Source organism: Xyrauchen texanus, unplaced genomic scaffold (genome assembly GCF_025860055.1).
Source record: "Xyrauchen texanus isolate HMW12.3.18 unplaced genomic scaffold, RBS_HiC_50CHRs HiC_scaffold_695, whole genome shotgun sequence".
NCBI classification, from domain to species: Eukaryota; Metazoa; Chordata; class Actinopteri; order Cypriniformes; family Catostomidae; genus Xyrauchen; species Xyrauchen texanus.
The window spans coordinates 1-21,885 of NW_026266682.1; the positions used below are offsets into that span (position 1 = coordinate 1).

The 21,885-nt window shown below is 37.5% G+C and overlaps 1 pseudogene; it reads right to left on the bottom strand.

Moving 5' to 3' along the window:
• Nucleotides 1-449: 449 nt before the first annotated feature.
• LOC127642562 (zinc finger MIZ domain-containing protein 1-like) lies at nucleotides 450-21,231 on the bottom strand (annotated as a pseudogene).
• Nucleotides 21,232-21,885: the final 654 nt, after the last annotated feature.

A 21,885-nucleotide genomic window follows, 5' to 3' on the forward strand; every position in this document is an offset into this window, starting at 1 on the left:
CTGCAGAAGAAAGAAAGTCATACACATCTTGGATGGCATGAGGGTGAGAATTTTCATTTTTGGGTGAACTGTCCCTTTAAGAAGAAAATACATCTTAACCATCATTTTCTTCTTAATTTCTAGCTTAATAAAATAAAATAAAAAAAGTACGAATTCAAATTCTCGTGAAATTATTATTTTTTCTTAAAAATCGTCATAAATATGCTAAAAAACATCTTAAAAACATCTTAAAAACATCTTAAAATTCGGATCACCTCACAGTTGTACCAAACCCAAGAATCCATTTCATGAATTTACTAGGTTGTTTTAAATGTGAAGTGCTGTTTAAGCACATCAGATGATTGACAGGTGAGTAGGCGGAGCTTCGCTTCTGCTTCACTTCAATCACATTTCAAACAGATCACACAAACACGTCTTAATATCAGCTGTAAATGAGGCCTTTGACTCACCGTGCCGTGTAGCGTGTGTGTCAGCGCGCTCTGAGAGGCGGGACCGTCTGTCGGGGGGTGGGACAGCGGGTTAATCTGCATGAACTCATTTACTGACGATGCTGCAGGGTTGCTATGGGGATAGCCACCAAAGTTACTGTGGCCTGGGAAACCAATCACATAACAAAAGATATAAATATAATATATATACATACAGTACGATGTGTCAAATACATGGGCTAAGTGGTCAGTACCTGTGCTGTTGTTCTGATGGTGTGGGTTCTGGTTCGGTGAGGCTCCGGGGTCCAGCCGAGCGATCATGTCCATGACGTTGGGCAGAATCATCTGACTGGGACTCGTGGTTCTGAAGCGCTTAGACGTCGGCCCGTCTGGATCCTCCTTTATGTGCATCTCAGTTTTTACCGGCACGGGTCTCCAGCTGCAGGACGGGTCAATCGTCACCTCCTCAAACTCTGAACTGCAGGGAGTGGATTAAGAGGAAAACAGCTGAAAACCTTCAAACATATATATATATATATATTAGGGCTGTCAATCAATTACAATTTTTTATAGAATTAATGACATGGTGTCCTGATTAATTACTCGCGATTAATCGCATATACAAATATTTGCTGAGAAAGTCCCTCATATAACAATAATTCAATATATAATGATGAAATAATTATACATAGTTATCTTTAAATATTGAACAATTATATAAATATTCAGATCATTAAAATGCATTACATTCTTGCAACAGAAGAGTTCATCATTAATAATACAATATAAAAGCAGCTTTAGAATACAATGTATTGTTTACTACCATATTATTGATCATAAGTCAGTCATTGACACACAGTTCACAGTAATCCATTACACAAGTGAATTTATCAATCAGAGATTTATTATGAGGGCTTGTTTAAGAACCGTCAACGTACACCGGCGTCAGACATGCTTGTGTCGCGTCACGGGTGTGTTGCATCATAAACATACATTTATAAGTCACTGTGTCGAGTTAAATATAGTTTAATACTTACAAAACATCTTGAGATCTCTTAATTCAGATTTGCCCTCCATCAAGTGTTTTGAACACAAGAATGTAACACATGTTTGTGTTGTTCTGCTGAAGTGTTTCTTCACTGTATAAACTGTGTGTTGCTCATACAGCTGAAGTTTCACTTACTGCCCCCTGGAGTAAACAGGTGGTACTACAAGCATTTCTCAGGACTCTTCCTTATTACGGTCAGGGTGCATTGCAATTAATTGCGTAAACATTTTTAACGCGTTATTTTTAATAATATATATATTTTTTAGAAACTTCAAACATATATTTATTAATGTGTATATATTATATATAATTTTGTATGATGTACTGTACATAATATATACATGTTTGAAGTTTCTAAAATAAATTATATTTATATATATATATATATATATATATAGCCCTAGTTATACATATATTACATCTTGAAAATTAATTTATTAAATGAATTGATTAAATTGAAGTCAATAGATGAGACGGTTTGTTTTATTATTTTGTATTATTGTATATATATATATTATTTTATTTATATATATTATTTTATTTATATATATATATATATTATTATTATTATGTTATTTATATATATATATATTATTATTATTTATATATATATATTATATATATATAGTATTTTATTTATATATATATATATATATATATATATATATATATATATATATATATATATATTATTATTATTTTATTTATATATATATATATATATATATTATTATTTTGTTTATATATATTATTTTATTTATATATTATTATTATTATAATTTTATATATCTATATTATTTATATATATATATATATATATATATATATATATGTATTAAATATATTAAATATATATATATATATTTATATAAATTATTATGTTATTTATATATATAAATATATATTATTATTTATATATATATATATATATATATATATATATATATATATATATATATATATATATTATTATTATTATTATTTATATATATATATATATATATATATATATATATATATATATATATATATATATTATTATTTTTATATATATATATATTATTATTATATATTATATATATATATATATATATATATATATATATATATGAAGAAAATGAGCAGGAATAAATACATCCAGAACCAAAGCTGCTGGAATTGTGGACCGTTGCTGTAATGCTGAATTATCAGGACTTACTTTTGTAGAGCATTCAGGACTCCCCACATGTACTGGTCCACCTCCAGACCTTCTAACAGCGCTGTATTACTGGACAAACAGAGAAATGAAATATAATTCACACTGAAAAGAGAGCAGCTCTGTATAATTCTGTATAACCATCTCGGACGTGATTGTAGATTCTTACTTGCACACTGGACATCTCCACGTCCTCGCTTGCTATTCAGCTCTAAATATGATTCCAGGTCAAAACACTGTAAGAGAAGGCGACATCGGCACATTATCTCAACGTTAACACAACATTATCATAACATTGATATACATGCTTGTTTGTGTCATGTTTAAAAAGACTGACCTGAACATGTCTGCAGTCGTGGCCTCTCGCCGGGAGATGAATGCGCCGGAACGTGATTGGACATTTTAAGGACACTTTGATGGCCGTTTGCTCCACCCCATCCTCGCCGCTCAGACTGGCCCCGCCCACCGAGGCCAACACACTGCTGAAGTTCCTCTTTACTGAAGAGAGCGACATGTTGTGAGTATTGTTGGGGACCATTAAACATTGATCATTTTTAACTATTTGAATACCTTTGGTGACAGAGTGTTCTGCTGCGAGGAGTCTCTTCTTCAGTAAACCCTGCAGGACCGATCGAACCGACGGCCGGTGAACCAGCTGAAGAACAAACAGGTGCGACTGCAGAGAGAACGTTAACACAACCATCACGCAGCGCTCCCACAACATTCACTGGAGCTCAGAACGAGCAGACATCGAGTAGATTTTGTGTTTTTTGTGTGAAAATAATTTCACAAAACTAAATAAAAAATGATGACTGGCCCACAGTTGTGGCGTCGTTTTGGGCACACCGAACAATTTAACCCCTAATAAAGTTAGTGTACTTGATAGCCATTGTCTGTCATTTCCAATCAAGCTGTGATTTTGAGAAATGATAATTAATAATAATAAAATTAGGGGCCTGGGTCGCTCAGCGAGTATTGACGCTGACTATCACAGCTGGAATCCAGGGTGTGCTGAGTGACCCCAGCCAGGTCTCCTTAGCAACCAAACTGGCCCAGTTGCTAGGGAGGGTAGCGTTACATGGGGTAACCTCCTCGTGGTCGCTATAATGTGGTTCTCGCTCTCGGTGGGGCGTGTGGTGAGTTGTGCGTGGATCCCAATGCGCTGTAAGTCCTCGTGGTGGCGTAGCGACTCGCCTCCGGGTGGCGGAGCACGAATCTCAGTTGCCTCCACGTCTGAGACCGTCAATCCGCGCATCTTATCCTGTGACTTGTTGTGTGCGTTACCATGGAGACGTAGCGCGTGTAGAGGCTTCACGCTATTCTCCGCGGCATCCACGCACAACTCACCACACGCTCCACCGAGAGCGAGAACCACATTATAGCGACCACGAGGAGGTTACCCCATGTGACTCTACCCTCCCTAGCAACCGGCCCAATTTGGTTGCCTAGGAGACCAGTTCGGGCAAGTGACAGTTCTTGCAACTGGCCCGAACCTCTCTCACACTGGCCTGGGACCATCCGCCAGTCCTTATTGTCGAGTCCCGATGTACTTATTTTATATGAACATGAATGGAGTCATTGAGTGATTTATTTCATTAATTGATCGATTCGTTTAATTGAGTAATTTACAAAATACCATAATATCCCCAAATAAATGCATTCATTTAGTGTTTTTCCACATTTCATGTTGGAACAGTGTTTTCTATTGATAAGTGTAGAAGGATTAAAACAAGAAAAAAACTTGTTTCTCCATTTAATTCAGTTTATTATTGAATTTCGTGTTGCCAAATACCCCCGTTTTACAGTATGAGGACACGTTACTGTCACGATCGCTGTGTTCACATACGTGTGCGTTTACTCACACAACTGCATGCCGTCACGGTGATCTGGATGATGTTGCGTCCAGGTTGGCACACGGGATTAAGGTGCAGGGGTTTATGGGAAGTCTTGTCACCGCGTTTGATGGTTAGCGGTGTAGCATTAACGCTGACCTGCACCGACGCCGGCCAGTTAGTGAACATCTGTCTGTCCTCATGATGATAACACTTAAACTGCAGCTCCATATCGGACCTAAAACACATCACGTCAGAACTAAATGTTTTATTGTATACATTTGTTTCTTTTTCCTTTTCTCCCCAATTCTTAATGCCCAACTGAGACCGTCAATCCGCGCATCTTATCACGTGACTTGTTGAGCGTGTTACCATGGAGACCTAGCGCATGTGGAGGCTTCACGCTATTCTCCGCGGCATCCACACACAACTCACCACACGCCCCACCGAGAGCGAGAACCACATTATAGTGACCACGAGGAGGTTACCCCATGTGACTCTACCCTCCCTAGCAACTGGCCCAATTTGGTTGCTAAGGAGACCTGACTGGATTCACTCAGCACACACTGGATTCAAAATCGTGACTCCAGGTGTGACAGTCAGAATTACATTTAATAATAATATAGTAATAATCATTTAAACAATTATTTTGCCAAGTAATCAGAAATATATATTATTTTGGCTGCTGTCTACATTTTTCAGACCCAGATCGAAAATGTGAAATTACTGCTAAATATTGGTCTAATTTTACAGAAAATAATAATAAATATTGGGAAAAAAAAAATATTGGATATGTTTACAATGTTATGAGGAACATACATTTAAAAAATAATATTAATAATATATTAATATTAAAATATTCAAAACATACTTTATAAATCAAAGTATAAATATTATATTAAAATGTTAAAAATATTTTTAAACCTTTAATATTAATAACAATTAATAATACAATAAATTATTTTTATTATAAATTAAATTATAAACATTATATTAAAATGTTAAAAATATTTTTAACCCTTTAATATTAATTAATAATAAAATTAATTATTTTTATTATAAATTAAATTATAAACATTATATTAAAATGTTAAAAATATTATTAACCCTTTAATATTAGTTAATAATAAAATTAATTATTTTTATTATAAATTAAATTATAAACATTATATTAAAATGTTAAAAATATTTTTAAACCTTTAATATTAATAATAATTAATAATACAATTAATTATTTTGATTATACATTCAATTATAAACATTATATAAAAATGTTAAAAATACTTTTAACCCTTTAATATTAATTAATAATAAAATTAATTATTTTTATTATAAATTAAATTATAAACATTATATTAAAATGTAAAAAATATTTTAACCCTTTAATATTAATAATAATTAATAATAAAATACATTATTTTTATTATAAATTAAATAATAAATACTATATATAATTTTAAAAATATTGGTTTCAGTTTATAGAAAACCCTAAAAATAAAAATTAATTAAAAAATTATATATAATATTTTATGTGTTTACAACATTAAGATGAACATATACGCACAAATATTTTTTTTATAAAAAATATTGAAACTTTAAATAATAAATTACATTATAAAAAGTATATTAAGATATTAAAAATATTTTTTAAATAAACAACCTTTTAAAAAAATATTACTGAGTTGTTGATCACATTAAAGCAAGTAATATTGTAACAATGTAGCAACTTGCCGCATTAATATAGTGTGTAATCACAGACGTGAATTTATCAGTATTTACAATGACTTTTTTATTTATAGTCTTTTAATAGCACATATTTAAATGCATGACATTATCATGACGGGGTCTTACCTCCACATGAGTGTCTGGTGTATGGTGGGCCTCAGGTGGAAGACATGATTACTGACGGCCAGATTGTGCTCGAGTCTGAACGGTTCCAGAACCACACCGTCCCGGACCGGGAACGTCAAGCGCAGCTCGTCATTAGAGTTACCTGAGACAATGAGCCTATTTTCATCCTGTGTTTATAGTTATGACTGTACAGAGCTGAGGTCAAAGGTCAAATTTGAGTTACCTGGAGGTGGAGGCAGTGCATTGATGTTGGGTTTGATATCAGGAGGAAACTGCGGCTTCACGTCCTGGTTTGGTGACATATATGGAGGCATATTACTTCCTGGAGTCACAGGGGGCGTGGGGTTGCCAGGCAACGGAGAGTGAGGGTAACCGCCCATCGAGCGCGGAGGCTACGAACACGTCAACAGAACGCAAACCAGCATGAAGACACAACGTTTGACAGACAAACCACTGCAAACCACAAAACGAATCCTGGCAAGACATCTAACAAACGTACCCCGCTCGTGTTGGGCTGGTTGCATTGAAGGTTCGCTGCATTGCAGTTCGTACTGGGCTCCTATAGTACAGGCAGAGAGAATATTTCAGCACAAAATGCCTTAAAATGCTGCCAAGGTGGGCAGATCACTTGGTTTTGTAACAGAGCAATTGTTAGTATTTCTATACGGTTTTTTAGCATCAGATTATCATCCAAGTATTCTAGAGGCTTCTTAAATGGACCTTGTAGAATGGTCCCGTGCTGCTGGACGGGTATTGTCCTGGAGTTCCGGGCTGTCCTGGCATTCTCTGAGCAGGGTAATGGGGTGAGGACAGGGCTCTGGAGGGGGTAGAGTTGGGATATTGTCCCTGTTGAGAGGAAAACTGCCCGTTTGGTCCAAACTGCTCTCCGTAGTTCCCCTGGAGACAAACAAACACAATTCTGGGGTCTACAATTCATTTCTGATCTAATATGCAAATGAGTTTATATTTAATAAGCTGATGCTTCATTAGCATATTTTAAAAGAATAAATGGGTAAAGACCATAATGGGTATTAAAGGTATTTAATGGCTTAGATGAGGTTTTTTCCTTCACCTCTCCCAGATATGGTCGCTTCACCCCTTGCATGGGTCGTGGCCCGGGCCCATAACCCTGTAGTGGCATCCTCTGAGGATGACCCCCGTATAGTCCCATCTGCGCCATCTGCACTCGAAGCTGCCCCATGTTCATGCCGTCTGCATTCATGGCCTCGGGTGAGGCAAGGGGCCCCCGGGGGCCGGGCTGATTCATAAACTGAGTGCTGTACGTCTGGGTTGGTCCCATTTGAAAAGACGAACACATCTAGAATACAAACGTAATGCGTAAAGCAAACAGATGTTTGTATAATAAAACAATGGCATTCTCAAATGAAAACTCATTTGGCATCATGAATAAAACAGTTCTTACCGGGCCGTACTGATTCATGTCCTTGTGTTGCGTCTCCTGTAAGGCGGCAACTGTTGCCGTGGCCGTGGCTGTTGCCGTAGCAGCAGCCACAGCGGCAGCAGCTGGTTGGCTGAAGTCAGAATGGGGGCGTGTCTGTGAAGGCATGCCCATCCCACCTGTGGGGCTAGGACCGCCCCCATAACTGTATGAGAGAAAGAGTTCAGAACAACAGTAAATCAATCTATCTATCTGTCTGTCTGTCTGTCTGTCTGTCTGTCTATCTGTTTGTCTGTCACTCTATCTATCTATCTATCTATCTGTCTGTCTGTCTGTCTGTCAGTCTGTCTGTCTATCTATCTGTCTGTCTGTCTGTCTATCTATCTGTCTGTCTGTCTGTCTGTTTGTCACTCTATCTATCTATCTATCTATCTATCTATCTATCTATCTATCTATCTATCTATCTATCTATCTATCTGTCTGTCTGTCTGTCTGTCTGTCTGTCAGTCACTCTATCTATCTATCTATCTATCTATCTATCTATCTATCTATCTGTCTGTCTGTCTGTCTGTCTGTCTGTCTATCACTCTGTCCTATCTATCTGTCTGTCTATCTGTCTATCTGTCTGTTTGTCTGTCTGTCTATCACTCTGTCCTATCTATCTGTCTGTCTATCTATCTATCTATCTGTCTATATATCTATCTGTTTGTCTGTCTGTCTATCTATCTATCTATCTGTCTAAATATCTATCTGTCTGTCTATCTATCTATCTATCTATCTATCTATCTATCTATCTGTCTGTCTGTCTGTCTGTCTATCTATCTGTCTGTCTGTCTAAATATCTATCTGTCTGTCTGTCTCTCTATCTATCTATCTATCTATCTGTCTGTCTATCTGTCTATATATCGATCAGTCTGTCTGTCTGTCTATCTATCTGTCTGTCACTCTATCTGTCTGTCTGTCTGTCTGTCTAGCTATCTGTCTGTCTATCTATCACTCTATCTATCTATCTATCTGAAATGTATCTATAAAAAAAAAGACACTGACCTTCCCCCAAATCCTCCTCCACCGGGGTAGTTGCGTCGCCCGTACATGTCCTGCTGCATGTATGCTTGACTAGGGTTACCCTTGGATGAAAACTGCAGCCCAGCAAACTGCCCCGGGTTCATACCCCCATTACCCCCTGCCATTGCGTTCATTTGGCTGTTTGGGTTGACCATGGAGTTCCCAAACACCTAAAACACACAATTTTATAAAATGGACTTAAAGTGTGGAGAGTGCGCAAGTTTGTGTGTGTGTTTAAATACACTCTTACCTGCGTCTGTGATGTATTGGTCACACCCCATACAGTGGTTACCACGGAGAGAGAGCCTGATGGTTGATTGGTGTTTTGTTGCCAGGAGACAGAGTCATACTGAAACGGTGCATCACTGTGTGACAGTGGTTTCATGCTGTTGATGTTTGGTTGTATCTGGTTCTTCATCACCGATGGATCAGTCGGTCTGTTTTTCTGGTGATGCAGCAGTAAAAGTTGACTCAGATCCTCACACCACGAGGACAACAGAGCTAAAAAACACATATACACACTCATCAACACATTTTTATTTGACCACCAGATGATGCTACAGGTCTGAACAAGAAGACAGAAATCAGAGGCTTTGGCACACTCATATAGATATATACATTGCTTAACAGTTTATTATGTATAAGCTGTGAGGACGCATGCCCGGCGCTGAATTGTCCTAATCAGCCGGAAGGAGGATAAAGATGAGCCGGAGAGGCCAGTTAGAGAGAGACAGAGACACACGGCCACTGTGTGACCCTCATCACTGTTGTGGAGACGCTCATCACTGGCGCGGAGACGTTCATCACTGGGGCTGAGATGCTCATCACTGGCGCGGAGACACTGGCGTGGAGACGCTCAGCACTGGCTCGGAGACGCTCATCACTGGCGGGGAGACACTAGTGTGGAGACGCTAATCACTGGCACGGAGACACTGGCGTGGAGACGCTCATCACTGGGGTGGAGACGCTCATCACTGGGGCTGAGATGCTCATCACTGGCGCGGAGACACTGGGGCTGAGATGCTCATCACTGGGGCTGAGACGCTCATCACTGGCGCGGAGACGCTCATCACTGGGGCTGAGATGCTCATCACTGGGGCTGAGACGCTCATCACTGGCGCGGAGACACTGGGGCTGAGACGCTCATCACTGGGGCTGAGACGCTCATCACTGGGGCTGAGATGCTCATCACTGGGGCTGAGACGCTCATCACTGGCGTGGAGACGCTCATCACTGGCGTGGAGACGCTCATCACTGGCGTGGAGACGCTCATCACTGGCGTGGAGACGCTCATCACTGGGGCTGAGACGCTCATCACTGGGGCTGAGACGCTCATCACTGGGGCTGAGATGCTCATCACTGGCACGGAGACACTGGGGCTGAGACGCTCATCACTGGCTTGGAGACGCTCATCACTGGCGCTGAGACGCTCATCACTGGCGGGGAGACACTGGTGTGGAGACGCTAATCACTTGCGTGGAGACGCTCATCATTGGCGCGGAGATGCTCATCACTGGGGCTGAGACGCTGGCAAGGAGACGCTCATCACTGGCGTGGAGACACTCATCACTGGGGCTGAGACGATCATCACTGGGGCTGAGACGCTGGCGTGGAGACGCTCATCACTGGCGCGGAGACACTGGCGTGGAGACGCTCATCACTGGTGCGGAGACACTGGCGTGGAGACGCTCATCACTGGCTCGGAGACGCTCATCACTGGCTCGGAGACGCTCATCACTGGCTCGGAGACGCTCATCATTGGCGCTGAGTTGCTGGCTCGGAGACGCTCATCACTGGCGTGGAGACGCTGGCGAGGAGACGTTCATCATTGGGTCGGAGACGCTCATCACTGGCACGGAGAAGCTCATCACTGGCGCTGAGATGCTGGCGAGGAGACGCTCATCACTGGCGCTGAGACGCTCATCACTAGCTCGGAGACGCTCATCACTGGCGCTGAGATGCTAGCTCGGAGATGCTCATCACTGGCGCTGAGATGCTAGCTCGGAGACGCTCATCACTGGCTCGGAGACACTCATCTCTGGCGCTGAGACACTGGCGAGGAGACCCTCATCACTGGCGCTGAGACGCTCATCACTGGCGAGGAGACACTGGCGAGGAGACCCTCATCACTGGCGCTGAGACGCTCATCACTGGTGAGGAGACCCTCATCACTAGCGCGGAGACACTGCCGTGGAGATTTAGTTTATATTGATTGCTCACGACATTGTGAATTATAATATGAGTGTCACGTGTGGATCTTATGGGGAAGAAAATCGTCGATACGCAGCTCTATAAAGAAGAAAGAGGTTTTTTTTGGTGAGTTAAAGATGGATCGAAATCAAGGTGAGCGATTCTTCGCCCAGTATACAATGCAAAAAATTTTTGTTGTTTTGTTTGTTTTCAAATATATATATCTAAAACTCATTATGTACATTCACTTTAGCAGCTAATTCAGTGAATGTCATTAAGAGGTGTTTTTAAAAGATTGATTTATTCACTTCCTGCTACCTACAAAATAAATAAATCAATGGACATGAAACGTTGATTCGAGCTGAAATAATTGTATAATTTGAGAAGAGAGTGTGCAGTGATATGGGAGACATAAAACCACTTGATTGAGACTACGATTAATTGTAATTATTTAAATTAGACAGGCTCCATGCATAATTTTTAAAAAGCATTTATATGTAAATGAGGGTTTTGTTGATGTGTAGGCCTGTGTGTATGTTTACATGTTTATTTAATATATTCTTTTGTTTTTTATTATAATTTTTGTATTAAAATTATTATTATTGTTTTACGTAAAGTAACTTTTAATTAAAATATTTTTTTGCATTTCTTTTATTATTTAAATGAGCATTTTGTTGACACATAGGTATATATTCGTGAATGTTTATTTGTTATTTGTGTATTTTTGTGTATTTATTTTCCTTTTTTGTGGGTTTTGGGTTGATATGTATGTATGTGATTTTTTATTTTATTTGCATTTGTATAAATGAATGTATTACGTTTTATTTGTATTATTTATTTATTTAAAAGGTTATTTTTTATTTTAAATTTATTTTTTTTAATTTTAAAAAATACATTTATTTTAAGGTGCTATACTAATAATAAAAAATAAAACATTTTGTAAACATTTTATTAGAACGTTCTGCCAAAATATTTTTATGTTAGCATAACGGTAGCATGTTTTAACACTTCACTAGGCGTTGTAACATGTGTTAGCATGAAGATAGCACATTTAAACACTTCACTAGGTGTTGTAACATGTGTTAGCATGAAGATAGCATGTTTATACACTTCACTAGGTGTTGCTAACATGTGTTAGCATGATGCTAGCATGTTTTAACTTGTTGCTAACATGATGCTAGTATGTTTAAGCACTTAGCTAGGTAATCGCTAACATGTGTTTACATGTTTAGCATGTTATAACATTTCACTATGTGTTGCTAGCATGTGTTAGCATGTTTAGCAAATGATCAATCATTGCTCTGAGGACAAAATCATCCTCAGACCGTAACACAACCCCTTCAGAGTCTGAGTTACAGCACCAGACAGAAGTTCGTCATCTGTGGCCCACGAATGGTTAAAGAGACCCACTGACTGCAGTTGATATGCTAATTCACCACTGTAATTACTGTGAAGAGTCTCACCTGCTGATTTGGGGCTAAATTTGTCCCTGTTTGCAGCACAGACGGCCAGTAATCGATACCCCAGATCCAAGTCAAAGCCCTGCTGCCCCGCCACATGACTCACCACCTGAGAGAACACGAACAGAGATGATTTAACAAACAAACACCAGAATTCACAAGCCCCGGAAATACAGTAACAGTCCATATTTTGTCATGCTGCAGTAATTGTGGTTTTGGGGGAGCTTGAACGCAGACACACTGACACCACAGTGAGATACCCCAGGAAAGGCAGATCAGTGTTTGGGACGGCCCAAATGTTTCACACCACACCCAGAGACACAGACAAAGTGGAAGCCGACTATATTTCTGTCTTAATTATAGTTAAACACATCTCACACGGAGATATTTGTGTCTAAAGGGTCTAATTAAATGTGTAGAAAGTGTAGAAAAGTGCAACATTTAAGAGTTACAACTCAACGCTCAAATTCAGCAGTTACTAAGGATACGAATAGGACAGATTACAACACAAAGCCATAGAATAGAATAGCAGAATATCATAAAACAAAATATAGACTTGAGTAGGATAGAGCAGATCAAAATAGAACAGGACAGAAGAATAGAAAATAATAGAATACAAAAGAAACTAGATAAGATCAGATCAGAATGGAATAGAATACGAGAGAGAGAAATAGAATAGAATTAATCAAAATGGAACGGAACAGAAGAAAATAGAGAACAGAATAGATCAGAATGGAATATAATAGAACATATAATAATAGAACAGTAGAATACAACAAAATAGAATTGATCAGAATGGAACTGAATAGATAAAAGAAGAATACAAAGAGAATACAGAATAAAAATAGAACAATATAGAATAGAAAGGAATGCCATAAGATAGAACAGTAGAATAGAAAAGAATAGAATAGAAAAGAACAGATAGAAATAGAATTGGACACTAGAATTTAAAAGAATAGAATGGGAAAAAAACTAGAACAGATCAGAATGGAATAGAATAGAACCAATAATAATAGAACAGTAGAATACAACAGAATAGAATTGATCAGATAATAATAGAACAGTAGAATTCAACAGAATAGAATTGATCAGATAATAATAGAACCGTAGAATTCAACAGAATAGAATTGATCAGATAATAATAGAACGGTAGAATACAACAGAATAGAATTGATCAGATAATAATAGAACAGTAGAATACAACAGAATATAATTGATCAGATAATAATAGAACAGTAGTATACAACAGAATAGAATTGATCAGATAATAATAGAACTGTACAATAGAACAAATCAGAATGGAATAGAATAGAACAGATAATAATAGGACCGTAGAATACAACAGAATAGAATTGATCAGATAATAATAGAACCGTAGAATACAACAGAATAGAATTGATCAGATAATAATAGAACTGTACAATAGAACAAATCAGAATGGAATAGAATAGATAAAAGATGAATACAAATAGAATACAGAATAAAAATAGAACAAAATAGAATCGAAAATATTAGAACAGAATACCATAGGACAGAACAGTAGAATATAAAAGAAAAGAATATAGAATAGAACAGATCAGAATTGATCGAAATAGAATTGGACAGTAGAAGGTAAAAGAATAGAATGGAAAAAATCTAGAACTGGTCAAATCAGAATGAAACAGAACAGACCTAGATGGAATAGTACAGACCAGAATAGAATAGAATAGAATAGAATGGATCGGAATGGAACAAAACAGAATAGCGCAGATTAGACCAGAATAAATAGAAAAAAATAGAATAGAATAGAACAGATCAGACCTAGATGGAATAGTACAGACCAGAATAGAACAGACCAGAATAGATCAGAATAGAATAGAATAGAACAGAAAAAAATAGAATAGAACTGATCAGAATATAATGAAACAGAACAGACCTAGATGGAATAGTACAGACCAGAATAGAATAGAACTGAGAAGAATAGAATAGAATAGAATAGAATGGATCGGAATGGAACAAAACAGAATAGTGCAGATTAGACCTAAATAGAATAGAATAGAACAGATCAGAATAGAATGAAACAGAACAGACCTAAATGGAATAGTACAGACCAGAATAGAATAAAATAGAACTGAAAAGAATAGAATAGAACGGATCGGAATGGAAAAAAAACAGAATAGCGCAGATTAGACCAGAATAAATAGAAAAAAATAGAATAGAACAGATCAGAATAGAATGAAACAGAACAGACCTAAATGGAATAGTACAGACCAGAATAGAATAGAATAGATCAGAATAGAATAGAACAGACCAGAATAGAATAGAACAGACCTAAATGGAATAGTACAGACCAGAATAGAATAGAATAGAACAGACCAGAATAGAATAGAATAGATCAGAATAGAATAGAACAGACCAGAATAGACTAGAATAGATCAGAATAGAATAGAACAGACCAGAACAGAATAGAACAGACCTAAATGGAATAGTACAGACCAGAATAGAATAGAACAGACCAGAATAGAATAGAACAGACCAGAATAGAATAGAATAGAACAGACCAGAATAGAATAGATCAGAATAGAATAGAACAGATCAGAATAGAATAGAACAGACCAGAATAGAATAGAACAGACCAGAATAGAATAGATCAGAATAGAATAGAATAGAACAGACCAGAATAGAATAGATCAGAATAGAATAGAACAGACCAGAATAGAATAGAACAGACCAGAATAGAATAGAACAGACCAGAATAGAATAGATCAGAATAGAATAGAACAGACCAGAATAGAATAGAATAGACAAGAATAGAATAGATCAGAATAGAATAGAACAGATCAGAATAGAATGAAACAGAACAGACCTAAATGGAATAGTACAGACCACAATAGAATAGAATAGAACAGACCAGAATAGAACAGAATAGAACAGACCAGAAAAGAATAGATCAGAATAGAATAGAATAGAACAGATCAGAATAGAATGAAACAGAACAGACCAGAATAGAATAGAACAGACCAGAATAGAATAGAATAGATCAGAATAGAATAGATCAGAATAGAATAGAACAGACCAGAATAGAATAGAACAGACCAGAATAGATCAGAATAGAATAGAATAGAACAGACCAGAATAGAATAGAATAGAACAGACCAGAAAAGAATAGATCAGAATAGAATAGAATAGAACAGATCAGAATAGAATGAAACAGAACAGACCAGAATAGAATAGAACAGACCAGAATAGAATAGAATAGATCAGAATAGAATAGATCAGAATAGAATAGAACAGACCAGAATAGAATAGAACAGACCAGAATAGATCAGAATAGAATAGAATAGAACAGACCAGAATAGAATAGAATAGATCAGAATAGAATAGATCAGAATAGAATAGAACAGACCAGAATAGAATAGAACAGACCAGAATAGAATAGAATAGATCAGAATAGAATAGAATAGATCAGAATAGAATAGAACAGACCAGAATAGAATAGACCAGAATAGAATAGAATAGAATAGATCAGAATAGAATAGAATAGATCAGAATAGAATAGAACAGACCAGAATAGAATAGAACAGACCAGAATAGAATAGAATAGATCAGAATAGAATAGAACAGACCAGAATAGAATAGAATAGATCAGAATAGAATAGAACAGACCAGAATAGAATAGAATAGATCAGAATGAACAGACCAGAATAGAATAGAATAGACCAGAATAGAATAGAATAGACCAGAATAGAATAGAATAGATCAGAATAGAATAGATCAGAATAGAATAGAATAGATCAGAATAGAATAGAACAGACCAGAATAGAATAGAATAGATCAGAATAGAATAGATCAGAATAGAATAGAATAGAATAGAATCAGAATAGAACAGACCAGAATAGAATAGAATAGACCAGAATAGAATAGAATAGATCAGAATAGAATAGAATAGATCAGAATAGAATAGAATAGACCAGAACAGAATAGAACAGACCAGAATAGAATAGAATAGATCAGAATAGAATAGAACAGACCAGAATAGAATAGAATAGATCAGAATAGAATAGAACAGACCAGAATAGAATAGAATAGATCAGAATAGAACAGACCAGAATAGAATAGAATAGACCAGAATAGAATAGAATAGACCAGAATAGAATAGAATAGATCAGAATAGAATAGATCAGAATAGAATAGAATAGAATAGATCAGAATAGAATAGAACAGACCAGAATAGAATAGAATAGATCAGAATAGAATAGATCAGAATAGAATAGAATAGAATAGATCAGAATAGAACAGACCAGAATAGAATAGAATAGACCAGAATAGAATAGAATAGACCAGAATAGAATAGAATAGATCAGAATAGAATAGAATAGACCAGAATAGAATAGAATAGATCAGAATAGAATAGAATAGATCAGAATAGAATAGAACAGACCAGAATAGAATAGAACTGAATAGAATAGAGCTAATAGTCAGAATGTTACATTGTTCTGATTACTGTCTGCAGATGTTTGGTAATTGATTATTAAATGGTTAATGTTGATTAGATCTCACCGTTAGGCATCCCATAATACTTTGCTCGAAGCCCTGTTGAAAGGCTCGTGGATCGCCGCACCAGTCCAACAGCTCTGACGCCGCAGTCTGGAAGTTTGACGGATTTTGCAGATGCTGATAGATAAAACAACACCCACATACTGTATAAGAACAAACATCATATGGGATCATATGGGATCATACGGGATCATACGGGATCATACGGGATCATCACTTTCTTTGAACTGTAATTATCCATTAAATAAACTGAATTGTTTTTATAAGAGTGAAGGTGTTTGATCAACACTGAAGACTTTAAATGCATGTCTGTGAAGTCACAACACCAGTGACTTATTCTTTTATTTATCAGACATAGTAGAGAACGCTCGAGTGTCGTCTCTCAGTCTTGCTGGGGCTTTCTCATGCCTTAGCAGGGCGTATTTAAGTATACCATAGCAAAAAAACAACAACACATACTTCATTGATTAAAATGACTTCCCCTCCCCACATAATGTAAAACACATTTCTTGTCCTTCTCAGCAACTTTACGTCCAAACCGTACAAATGCATGTAACTTATATAAGACTCACACAAAGGACCTACACAAGGCCTTAGGCATGCACATTGTCTCTCTCTCTCTCTCTCTCTCTCTCTCACCTGTTTGATGCAGTGCAGCCGGTCGTTGGTTTGCTGGACGTGTCTGTCCATTGACGGGAGAGAATTCATCCTGCAGGACCCTCACTGACCCAACCAGCCATCAAACTCTGAGACCCTGCAACACACAATCACACATGCTTCACTACATTAGTGAGGACAAAGTATTTCATACAGACCAAATGGCATTTTCTATACCCTAACCCTTTTAATTTTATTTTGTTGCATGCACAGATACAGGGCACTATTTTAAGGGCGTTAGCATTTAGCGTAGCACTGTGCCATAAATCATACACCCAAAGTCTATGGGCGTGGCCATGAAGATTTGGCATTTTCGCGCAAGCATGCGTGCGCTAAGTCTAGGCGCAAGTGGGTTTGGCAAAATTGCATGTTCAAAGCGCTAACGGGTGCAGTTTAATTCTGAGGTTCTTCTCCGGTTATTGCAGCGTCTGCGTCCTATTATATAGTCCGTTCCCTCAAGCACCATCGATATAAACAAAGAGCACATTCATGAGAAGTTGATAGTGTAAACTGACTGTATGCAGTGAATTAGAAGGACTCCTTTTATAAGCATTGAAAATGTTATTGTCGTCAGGATTTGGATGTACACTCTTTTAAATTATAGGGAATTTTGTTTTATTCCCGATGGAATGCCCAATTCCAATTGCCTCCGCGTCTGAGACCGTCAATCCGCACGTCTTATCACGTGACTTGTTGAGCGCGTTACCGTGGAGACGTAGCGGATGTGGAGGCTTCACGCTAATCTCCGCGGCATCCACGCACAACTCACCACACGCCCCACTGAGAGCGAGAACCACATTATAGCGACCACGAGGAGGTTACCCCATGTGACTCTACCCTCCCTAGCAACCGGGCCAATTTGGTTGCCATGGAGACCTGACTGGAGTCACTCACCACACGCCCCACCGAGAGCGAGAACCACATTATAGCGACCACGAGGAGGTTAGCCCATGTGACTCTACCCTCCCTAGCAACCGGGCCAATTTGGTTGCCATGGAGACCTGGCTGGAGTCACTCTTGCAACTCCAGGGGTGGTAGCCAGCGTCAATACTTGCTGAGCTAACCAGGCCCCCATTTAAAAAATTTTAAACATTGTCTATTTTGTTTATGCTACATTTATTGGTCCCAATTTTGAAGGAATTTTCTCATTGTGGGAATGAAAAATGTATCTGAATATTTAAAAAAAATCTAAAATAAAACATGTACATGAGCGCACACAGAATATAATTTCATATTAAATTTTTATATAAAAACGTTTCATGAGAATCACCTAAATGTTTCATGATCTTTACATACATTTTTAGTGACTAAAGCGATGAGTTCGTGTACCATGGTATCCACAGAGAAGTGTTTTGTGAGGGCGAGCTAAAATATTCATACGCCGCTGTGTTTTAAAAGCTGAATTCTTAAGAGTTTTCATAACAGAGCGGTTTTCCTCTATGGCTCAGATTCAGATCAACCGCAGGAAATAAGCACTTTCCTGTCAGAAGAAGAGAACGAGAGAGAGAGAGTTTTACAGGCCAGTCCAGCACTCTCCGACTGGAACTGGTTTAGGGAGGTACAGAGATTGTGTGAAGCTGAGAACTGTTATACTCAAGGCTCCTTGACAGCATGAGTCAAATGAGCTACTAACATGTTTCTAGGCATTGCTATCATGTTTTAACTCTTTGCTAGGAGTTAATATCATGTGTTAGTATGATACTAGCATGTTTTTAATATGTTTTAACACTTCAGTAGTTGTTGCTACCATGAGTTAGCATGATGCTAGCATGATGATAGTATGTTTTAAAGCTTCGCTAGGTGTTGCTAGCATATGTTAGCATAACGGTAGCATGTTTTAACACTTCACTAGGTGTTGTAACATGTGTTAACATGAAGATAGCATGTTTAAACACTTCACTAGGTGTTGTTAGCATGTGTTAACATGACGCTAGCATGTTTTAACCTGTTGCTAACATGATGCTAGTATGTTTTAGCACTTAGCTAGGTGTTGCTAACATGTGTTAACATGTTTAGCATGTTATAACATTTCACTAGGTGTTGCTAGCATGTGTTAGCATGTTTAGCATGTTATAACATTTCACTAGGTGTTGTTACCATGTGTTATCATGATGTTAGCATGTTTTTAGCTGTAAAGGGATCCATGGAAAGGAGGAGGCGAGAACCGGCTTGACGATATAAATCACATTTTAATGAGCAACTTAAAAGACAACATAAACACACACATGACGGACATGTCCGCTAACGATCTCTCACTCTCGCACGATATTCTGCAGTCGGCCTTTAAACCTCAGAGGCTTGATTAGCCTAATACGGGACCGGGTGCGTAGGATCACGACCCGGCCCCGCCCTCCGCCCTGCCACAAGCATGTTTTAACACTTCACTAGGTGTTGCTAGCATGTGTTCGCATGATGTTTGTATGTTTTAGCTTGTTTTAGCGCTTCACTAGGTGTTGCTAGCATGAGATATCATGATGCTAGTATGTTTTAACACTTCGATAGGTGTTTATTCCATGTGTTAACATGATGCTAGCATGTTTTTAGCATGTTTTAACCCTTCGCTAGGTGTTGCTATCATGTGTTAGCATGATGTTTTTATGTTTTAGCTTGTTTTAGTGCTTCACTAGGTGTTGCTAGCATGAGGTATCATGATGCTAGCATTTTTAAGCACTTCGCTAGGTGTTGCTAGCTTGAGATAGCATGATGCTAGCATGAAAGTAGCTTCCTAGCAAACAGATGGAACACCCCCAGCAACCATGGAACAACACCAATTGTTTTGCACCAGAACAACTTACAGTCATGGGGATGGCCTCTTTGAATATTGGGGCAGTGAATACCGTTCAGTCCAGTAGGCTACCGCCCGACTCATCTTCATGTCCACAGGACTTCACAAACACTCCTAATCTGCAATTGTTTAGTTAAAAAGATAGCCCTGTCTCAAAAATGTGATGTTAGGAAGTATCAATACTTCCCCTCGTCACTGCAAAAAATCATTTTCATATTGGACATTCTTGTCTTATTTTCCAGTAACAACTTAAATTGAAAATACAATTTTTATTTTTACTTAAAGTAAAAATAAAATGACTTGACCCCTTCAAATCAAACAAAGACACACAGAGAGAGTGATGCGAACACAATAGTCACTCTTCACGCACTCAACAATAGCGCACTGTTTCAGACTTATAATAGTGCACACACAGTCCATTATACAACCTAACACACACACACACACTCACACATTAATGAGTCATGTGTCAACATATGCAAACAAACACACAGTCATGTGTTACACATATGCACATTTGTTCTGGCCTTGCTGTTCTATAGGTGGTTGCATACTGGCTCAATTTAAGAGTCTTCATTATAATTGGGTCTCTAGATCTGACTCCTTCAATGCAACTCTAATGTGAAATCAGGTGAAAGTGCAAATGCTTAGATCAGTAACAGCACAGGTATCATTCATGAGCATTGGTGTGCCAGCCAGAATTCTTACCTGCATATATTTAGCATCCACAGGACCGCACAGGAAAATCAACAGCCGCGATCCATCAGTCGCTCATATTACCTGAAAATAAACAAAACGCAGTTATGATCTCTCTGTTAGCAATCATTCACCCTGTTGGGAGTTACAACCGTGCAAACATCATGTGTAACATTTTTAGTACGCACTTTTGAAGTCTTTACAGCAACTGCAATCAGAACGATTCTACATATTTACATTCAAATTCACTTGGAATATTTAATGAGATAATCATTGATTAAAGGAATGTTCTGGGTTCAATACAAGTTAAGCTGAATCGACAGATTATTGATTGCCAAAAATATATTTATTTTAATTAAAAAAGCATAAATCTATGTTAGACTCTTACAATGGAAGGTAAAATGTTAAAATACTGTTTTAAAAGTATAGCCACAAGACATAAACAACATATGTGTAATTTAAAATGTTTTTACTGTCATAAAATCACTTTATAACTTTAGGAGTTACTAGCATGTGTTAGTATGATACTAGCATGTTTCTAACATGTTTTAACACTTCAGTAATTGTTGCTAGCATGTGTTAGCATGATGCTAGCATGTTTTATCACTTTTCTATGTGTTGCTACCATGAGTTAGCATGATGCTAGCATGATGCTAGTATGTTTTAAAGCTTCAGTAGGTGTTGCTAGCATATGTTAGCATAACGCTAGCATATTTTAGCACTTCACTAAGTGTTGTAACGTG